Source organism: Balaenoptera acutorostrata, chromosome 12 (assembly GCF_949987535.1).
Source record: "Balaenoptera acutorostrata chromosome 12, mBalAcu1.1, whole genome shotgun sequence".
In the NCBI taxonomy this organism is placed as follows: domain Eukaryota; kingdom Metazoa; phylum Chordata; class Mammalia; order Artiodactyla; family Balaenopteridae; genus Balaenoptera; species Balaenoptera acutorostrata.
In genome coordinates this window covers 59,438,262-59,447,351 of record NC_080075.1, presented here as the reverse complement: position 1 = coordinate 59,447,351, position 9,090 = coordinate 59,438,262, and the positions used below count along the sequence as shown (strand labels likewise).

Below are 9,090 nucleotides of genomic sequence, written 5' to 3'. Positions count from 1 at the left end.
CCCCACATCTCCAAACTCAAGATGTCCAAAACAAACTCTTGAGATGCTCCCCAAACTTGATCTACCCGCAGTCTTTCCTATCACAGTCGATGGCAACTCTATTCTTTCAGTGGCTCAGGCCAAAACACGGAGTTATCCTTGACTCTTGTCTTCCTCTCACATGCACATCAGATCTGACAGGAATTAACTCTACCAACAGAATGCATCCGGAATCCAACCACTTCTCACCTCCTTTATGGCTGCTGTCCTAGTCAAAGCCACCGTCATCTCTCACCTGGATTACTGCTGTGTCCTCCTATCAAAAGTCTCCCTGCTTCTACTCTGGCCTTCAACACGGAAGCCAGAGTGATCTTTTTTTTTTTTTTGGCCGCACTTCAGGGCTTGTAGGATCTTAGTACCCCGACCAGGGATCAAACCCATGCCCCCTGCAATGGAAGTGCGGAGTCCTAACCTCTGGACCTCCAGGGAATTCCCAAGAGTGATCCTTTTAAAATATACTTTAGACCACATCACTCTCTAATCAAAACTTCAAAAACCCCCTCTCCCCCATTTCTTTTAGGGTTACTCTTTGATAACTCCCCATTTCTCTCAGTGTAAAAATGGAAGTCTTTACAATGGCCGAAGAGTTCTTGCATTATCTGCCCACTCCTCCCACCACTCACCTCCCTGGCTCCCTCTTTGGATTATTTTATTTTATTTATTTATTTATTTTTTAAATTTTGGCCACGCCACGTGACTTGCGGGATCTTAGTTCCTGACCAGGGATCGAACTCGGGCCCCCAGCAGTGAAGGCACAGAGTCCTAATCACTGCACCGCCAGGGAATTCCGTCTTCCTCTTTGGATACTCCCTTCCTCACTCATTCTGGGAGTCCAGCCTCCTTGATGTTATTCAAACACACTAGACGTGTTGCCGCAGTGAGGTCTCTGCTGTAGCTCTACCCTCTACCTGAACACCCTTGCCCCAGAAATCTACTTGCCAACCTTCTCACTCCTTCAGTCTTTAGAGTCCCACCTTTTCAATGAGACCCATTTGACCACCCTGTTTAATACTGAAACTTGCCCTTTCCCTACACCCTGACGTTCTTGATCACCTTTAACCTGCACAACCTTGTTCTTTTTGGTCCCCATAGCATTTATTATCTCCTAACATACTATGTAATTTATATATTTATGTTTATTGCTTATTATCTCTCTTCCCCTAACCCCACCCCCACAGGGATCTTTCTCTGTGTTGTTCACAAATGTATCCTAAATGCCTAGAACAGTGCCTGACACATGGTAGGGAAACAATATGTATTTTTTTGGAATGAATGAAAATAATCCAGGCAGAGAGGGACTTACTTCCTCACCCATCAGAAATGTCTGGGCCAAGAGCAAAAGGGAAAATGGAATCAGAAAGAGCAGTTGGAGCTGACCATAAACACATGGGCAAAGTCAGGTCAAGTTGGAATGAACAAACTGTGTGCTCATAATCACTAGATAGATAGATAGATAGATAGATAGATAGATAGATAGAATCTCCCACATGGTAGGTAATAAAGCGACTTTATTTACCACATATAGAGTAAATAAAAGCCTGGGCCAATGACACCGACTTATCCAATTCCCGTCATTGTCAGTTGCTTTTTAGCTGTTCTCCCAGCCCTAAGTGAGCCAGTTACAGTTGACCCTTGAACAACGTGGAGTTTGAACTGCCTGGGTCCACTTATACACGGATTTTTTTCAACAAATGTACAGTTGGCGCTCCCTTTTCACGGGCTTTGCATTAGGGGATTCAACCAACCACGGACAGCAGATTAAATTTTGGTCTGGGGTTTGTTGAATCCGAGGACATGGAGGGTCGACTGTATTCAGTGGACTATGCCATGTTATATAGAGGACTTGAGCATCCACAGATTTTGGTATTTGCAGGGACCCCTGGAATCAGTGCCCCGTGGATACCGAGGGACAGCGGTACAGTTTGTCAGAGGCACCACAGAGAGTAAAGGCAAAAGGACAGGATCCTACAAGTGAGGACTCTGAAAAAGAAACTCCTCTCTCTTCACCTCTTCCCCTAAATGCCTTCTCAGTAGAGGATAGTGCAGTACCAGATGTTTGGGGCAGTACCCAAGCCATTTCCTCAGAATTCTGCAATCATTGGATGCAGATGGTTAATAGTTCTGCTTGCCTGGCCCCCATATGTCCACTGTTAACAGAGGCCTCTGGAGTCCATGCCTTCCTTTCCCATAGGGATTGCAGCTTCCAGGCTGACTGCCAATGTATTCCTTCTCGAAAGATGCCAGTGTTATGCGAGGAGCCTCTGCACTAAGGATAAACAAGTTAACTGAGGCTCCTAAGGCCCTCCAGACATTTTGGTTAGAGACCCTGGGGTATCAGCCCTGTGGCTGCACCAGAGGCTTGAGGCCACAGTAGGGTCTGGGGCAGGAGGCTTTACCTGTCCTGACGAGAAATAGAATCTCAGAGCCTTTACAGAGTTGAGGCTTCAGCTCACAACATGCCTAAATAACTGCAGGCAAAGCTTCCAAAGGGGTCTGGGCAGAAGCTCCAGAAGATTCCCCCTTGACCAGACATGAAGACAAGACCCCCAACTCACAGGACAGACTCGAACCAAATTGCCTTTTCCCAAAACAGGGGCATCCTCAGCTACGCCTTTCATCATAAGGAACGTATGTGCATCGATGGAGCTCACCTAGTGCCAAGAGAGCAGCAAAAGGCATTGAAATAAGGTAAGCCTATGTCATTTTCTCCATAGAAAACATTCATTTGTAAGGAAGGCATTCATCTTTGACATGAATAGGGATGCCCTATGAGGTTCAGAGTAAGCACAAAACACAGCAGAAGCAGCAGCACTCCTGTATAAAAATATAATTTAGGGAATTCCCTGGCGGTCCAGTGGTTAAGACTCGGCAGTTTCACTGCAGTGGGCCCGGGTTTGATCCCTGGTCAGGGAATTAAGATCCCACAAGCCGCGCGGCGCAGCCAAAAAAAAAAAAAATATATATATATATATAATACATGTATTATATATAATACATATGTGTATTATATATAATACATGTATTATATATATATGTATTTTATATATATATATATATATATTTTTTTTTTATGGCTGTGTTGGGTCTTTGTTTCTGTGCGAGGGCCCTCTCTAGTTGCGGCAAGTGGGGGCCACTTTTCATCGCGGTGCGCAGGCCTCTCACTATCGTGGCCTCTCTTGTTGCAGAGCACAGACTCCAGACACGCAGGCTCAGTAGTTGTGGCTCACGGGCCTAGTTGCTCCGCGGCATGTGGGATCTTCCCAGACCAGGGCTCGAACCCGTGTCCCCTGCATTAGCAGGCCGATTCTCAACCACTGCGCCACCAGGGAGGCCCTATATTTTAAATCAGTTAAAATATTTACCCAGTCCCATGAGAAAAAAGTCAAAGGGCTTAAGTATATTCTCAACACTCAATCTAACTTCTCTTTCTTCCACTCACAGTTGCCCCTTTTTTGTTCCTCTTCACTCTTCCAAAACTCAGCTCACAATCCTCCCCCACCCTGTGTACCTCCATCTCCACCCCCCCCACACACACACACAGAGGCTCTTGATGCCCTTCCTCTCTCCCTGCCTCCCTGGACCTTTTCTTTTCTGCGTTTCCAATGTAACAATTCGTGGCTGCTCAGGCTCCTTCCAAGTCTTAGTTCTTCCTGGTTTTTACTCTGATCAACACAGCAGCAGACCAGCTGAGCTGGAATCTTTCTTAGGCAGTAGTCAAGTAAAGCTGTACATATTCATGGGGAGATATTGTGTAATCCTATGCCTTTCCTCCATGTCTCTTTAAAGGATGTCATTTTAATACCCCACATCCATCAGCATTTTCTTCTTAGGAGAAAAGAGAGCAAGAGAGGAAAGACAGAGTGAGAGAAGTCAGAACATGTCTGGGGAATGAAAGACATCTTTTGATCTGCTCCTTATATGTAGCTCAGATGCCTACACTGGACAGTGCCCAGATTATCAGTGGATTCTGGGACATTCCTATGTTAGCCTAATCAAAAAAGAAAACTGAACACAGCCAACAAGAGGTTAAGGCACAAAGTCAAAATGGAGAGGATTCTGTAGGCCTCTGAACTTGACTTGAAGCATTCAGTGTGAAGGCAGGAGCTGGGAGAAGAGAGAAAACAATGAATTGTGTTTTTGATTATTTTTTTTCTGATTACAAATGTAACATGTGTTCAATGTAGAAAACCAGGAAAATACAGAAAAGTACAAGAAGGGATTGAAAAAAAAAAAGAAACAACACTTGTGACCCCACCACCCAGATATAATCAATGTTAACGTTTGTTTACCTTTCCAATGTTGTTTCCACGCATATTCTTTTTTAATCAAATTATAAACATAGTATATATGCTCTTTTAGAAATTTTTTCTCCCTTAACAGTATATCCTAATTTTTTCCCCAAGTCATTAAATACTCTTCTACAATATGATTTGTTAAAGCTATTTATGATTTTGTGCTATAGGTATGCTATCATAGATTTATCAACCAAATTTTTTTTTTTTAAGGGACGTGGTTATTTTTAAATTACTTATTTATTTTTGGTTGTGTTGGGTCTTCGTTTCTGTGCGAGGGCTTTCTCTAGTTGCGGCAAGCGGGGGCCACTCTTCATCGCGGTGCGCGGGCCTCTCACTATCGCGGCCTCTCTTGTTGCGGAGCACAGGCTCCAGACGCGCAGGCTCAGTAGTTGTGGCTCACGGGCCTAGTTGCTCCGCAGCATGTGGGATCTTCCCAGACCAGGGCTCGAACCCGTGTCCCCTGCGTTAGCAGGCAGATTCTCAACCACTGCGCCACCAGGGAAGCCTATCAACCAATTTTATGTGGAAGCGTATTTAGGCTTTTCCCAAGCATGGGATTTTAACTGTGGCAGGGTTGTCTGCACCACCCCTGTTTTCAGACAAGCTAACCTTCTTCCCTTACAAGCAGATAAGGATCCCTTCAAAGTCCTATACCCAAGAGAACCCTGCCTTGACAGAAGTAACTCCTCACAAGCATTCAGCTGTCCTTGTGTTCTTCAGGGAAAGCCTGGCATTAGGCCTTGAGCATCCTTACGTCTACTGGCCAGGCCATTCTTGAGCAGATGGAGAGAAAATATTTGTCATTCTAAGTCATGGAGTTGGCCCAAGTTATTCAATGCATCATTCTCAAAAATATTTTTTGTGCTAGACCTGAGCTGGATATTATAGAAGAAGAGATATGGTTTCTATGTTTCATAAACTTTTACTCTTCATGGGTTGACAAACATATAGGTGTGAAAGAGTTAGGTAGAAACAGATTATGTGTGAATGCCTAAATGCTAATCTGTGGTTCAAATCACAAGGGCTTTAGGAGGTGAGAAAAGTGTAAGCACAAGGTGGAATTGAGTGGTTTGAGAAGACTCCATGGAACAGGTGGAGCTTGGAGGCAGGGTAGGCAAGGAACATTCCATGTGGAGGGGACACAGAGGCCAGAAAGCACAGGAAGCAAGAAGGAGGTTCATGTGGCTGCAGCTGAGGGAGAGATGGTCAGTCAGACTAGATAAGTCACATATGGGGCACATGGGTAGAGGGCCAAAAAGAAGTTTGACCCTAATTCTGTAGATATTTCCCCTTGCACTGGAGGTGTCACACCAAGAAAGGAAATGTCAAGTCAAATTCAAGCTGAGTTGCTTTTGTTTTTTGGTGTGTGTGGGGCCAGGGGTGGTGGAGGATGGTTTATAAACAGAACTTCTCAAAGCCTTTTAATATTGTTCGTGTATGTGGCAAGGTCAAGAGAGGGGGAAATTGGACTTCCTAAGAGTCTTTGACCACAGAACTCTTTTTATCATGGACCATCTCCTTTGGTGTTCCATGAGACACAATTAGGAGCTAGTGAGCCACCAAAGATGTTAGAGCTGGAAAGTAGTGCTTGAGGGAAAACAAAGTTTTAGAAGATTAATCTCATGGGAGAATGTAAGGTGAGCAAGAGAGAAAAGAGCCTGGATTCAGGCCATACAGTTAGATGATTGAATAAAGACTCCAGATAAGTGGGCAGGGTTGAAGCACACTGAAGCAGAGAATGGAGAACAAAGCATTGATTGAGTGCAGAGTCTGCTGTTGGGCTCTGGGGAAGGTTCAAAAGTGTCAGAGTTCCTGGATCTTGCAGGAGTTTGAATAAGCATTAATTAGGATTTTGATTGCAAGGGACAGAAATCAACTTGAAGCAGCTTAAGCAAAAAGAGTGTTTTTAAGGAAATAGGGATACTTCATGAAGAACTGAAGCCATGTACTGGGAAGTTGGCAAAAAGTTCCGTGTCTATCTGGTCTCAGCTACTGTGTGTGTTTGCCTCATCTTCTTCATATTCTCTCTCTCTCCTCTCCTGTCCTCTAACATCCCCTCACCTTCCTTCCTTTCCCCGCTCTCCTCTCCTCTTCCTCCTCCCCTCTCCCTGTTCTCATTTGTGGAAGAAAATGGCTTCCCTAGAGTTCCTGAGTTTGCATGTTGCACTAAGTTTGCATGACACAGTTCCGGCTATATCAGAAGCTAACTCTCCATGTCTTCTTCCCAATTTCAGATTTCCAGTAGAAAGAGTCTTCTTGACCCAGCTTAGGACTCATTCTGTTCTGACTAGGGGGACAGGTTTTAAAATAGAAACATGGCTGCAGAAGACTTACCCTGTGAATTAGTGTGGGGACCACTACCAGGAAAAGGTGTCTGCTGTAGAGTGATGCGATGACCTTTAACTGAAAGCATGCTTCTGGAAGAGTTGAGCACACTATTGATTTGTTTTGTTTTAATTATTTTTTTTGAATTTTATTTTATTTTATTTTTATAGAGCAGGTTCTTATTAGTTATCTATTTTATACATATTAGTGTATACATGTCAATCCCAATCTCCCAATTCATCCCACCACCACCCCCCCACCCTGCCACTTTCTCCCCTTGGTGTCCATACGTTTGTTCTCTCCATCTGAGGAGCACACTATCGTTGAATGAGTAGATGACTATGAAGCTTTAAGGCAGCTTCATTAGAGTCCATATTCTTGTCCCTTTCCCAAACTCCTTTAGTCCCCAAGTTCTGTAAAAATCTACAGATGAAGGAAGCAGGATACACTGTGGTTAAGAGCACATGTCTGGGGTTACGTTGTCTGTGTTTTGGATCCTAGCCTTGAGGACTTCAGCAAGTTATGGAACCTGCCTGAGCCTCAGGTTTCTCATCTGTAAAATGGGTATCGTGAGGATTAACTAAGATAATATGTGTAAAGTGCTTAGCACAATGCACCTAATAATGTTAGCAACGTAATTGTTAAACAAAAATTAACTGATGGAACTGAAGTTGACATCAGCAGATCCAAATATCTTTCATAAACTGGACAAAAGAAAGATGCACTGGCAGATGGGCAAGTGGTCAGCTTGGTTCTCCAGATATCCCCACGAACGTGGCCTCTGGAATAGGGGGTTTGGGGAGAAAAATAAGCCACGAATATCTTGAGGCACCAACGGGGACTTTAGAGATCACAGGTCATATGGGCCAGTCACACTCCCTTTTGTTCCTAGAGATTTAATATCTACCAGCCTATTAAATGGTCATGATTTGGAGAAGACAAGAAGAGGAATTACTTTCAGCTGGCCCTGGTCTTTAAATAACCCGGGGTACAACATCCTTCAAAACACAAAGGAGACCATGTGTAAAACATTAGTTAAATTCAGATATAAATCTAGTCTTTGACCAGTCCAAAACTAATCAATATGCTCTTTTTTCTCTCTTTGAACTTTGAGTTTTCTGGCAACAACAAAAACCCCAAACCCCATCCAAAACCATCGTCCAGACAGCACAGCTCCTATGCTCCCCTCCCTCGTGTCACATATTGTTGACAGACCTACTCTTGTTACCACATTCATTCCAGTGGTGTTTCAAATTCTTCTGCAGAAATTGATGTGAAAGACAGAAAATTGCTCTTGTAATCACTTAATAAGGAATCCTGGACAGGGAATACAACGCTATGAATATAGATTTACTCTTAGCTTTTATGGATGCATTTTTCTCAGTTATTTTCATTGAAAATCATGACGAACTAATTTAAATAGCAAGGTAAACTGAGATGGAAAATTACCCATAATAAGAATTTTGATGAAAATATAGACTGGGCTGGTTTTAAGCATATCAAGGACTCTTGGTTTAAATTGCAAATTCGGAGAGATTTGAAATGTGTTTGTTTGAATGTGTCAGTTTTAGGCAAAACTAAACTACTATGTTCCTTTCCAAAAATCAAGAATCTGCTCTGGAAAAAAATCATGCAGTGTGATGTACAAAGCAGAGGGGAAGGAAAGTAAGTAATGGGTGAGAAAGACCCACCCAAGGACTGCAGCCAGCTTCCCCAGGAAGATTCATGACCATGCTTCAATACTGTCCTGCAATTCTTTCCAAGCGATTTTACTATAACTCTAAATCATTAGAAGCAACTGCTGCTGTTACCAAAGCTATCTTTGCCTCAAAAAGAGGAAAATTCAGGACATGCAATATAATCCTCTCACTATCTAAGAGAGAAACCAGCCCATTTATCATAAGAACTGAAAACATCAGCTATGTAGTAAATTAAAAATTAGAGTTTCATACTTCAATATTATGTATCTTTTGTAAAAAGAAAAAGAGGGGGGGCACACACAGGACATGGTTGAATGCAACAATGATAAAGTGACTTAAATTTGGTTGACTAACTGTAACCTACAAAAACCATTCTATCTATTACAAATCCTTTTCAGTAAAAGGTAAGAAAATTCCATCAACATTTTTTTAAACATTCTGAGCTATTCACAACAAATGAATCCTTACCCTTAGCAGATGTATAAGCATTTGTGTAATGCAGGGGTTTCGTAACTTGGAGAGCGTCATCAAAGGCAGTGCTAACACAATGTTCCTCCCTTTGACTTGAATGCCCTCTTCTTCCCTATTAGGGTGATTATTGTTTCACAGTGTCCCAGGCATAAAAGGACTTTGAAGGGTCACTTTGCAACCCAACTAGCAGCATTGGCATTACCAAGGAGCGGCTGGTTAGAAATGCAGAATCTTGGGGTCCACCCCAGCCTTACTGACTC

At 43.1% G+C, this 9,090-nt stretch overlaps 1 long non-coding RNA gene across 1 annotated transcript in view; it reads left to right on the top strand.

The window, feature by feature from the left end:
* LOC130709406 (uncharacterized) overlaps positions 1-9,090 on the top strand; it is a 29,660-nt gene that overhangs the window by 1,178 nt on the left and 19,392 nt on the right. The window contains exon 3 of the long non-coding RNA XR_009009947.1: positions 2,633-2,727. This is a non-coding gene — a long non-coding RNA (uncharacterized LOC130709406). The remainder of the gene's footprint in view (positions 1-2,632; positions 2,728-9,090) is intronic.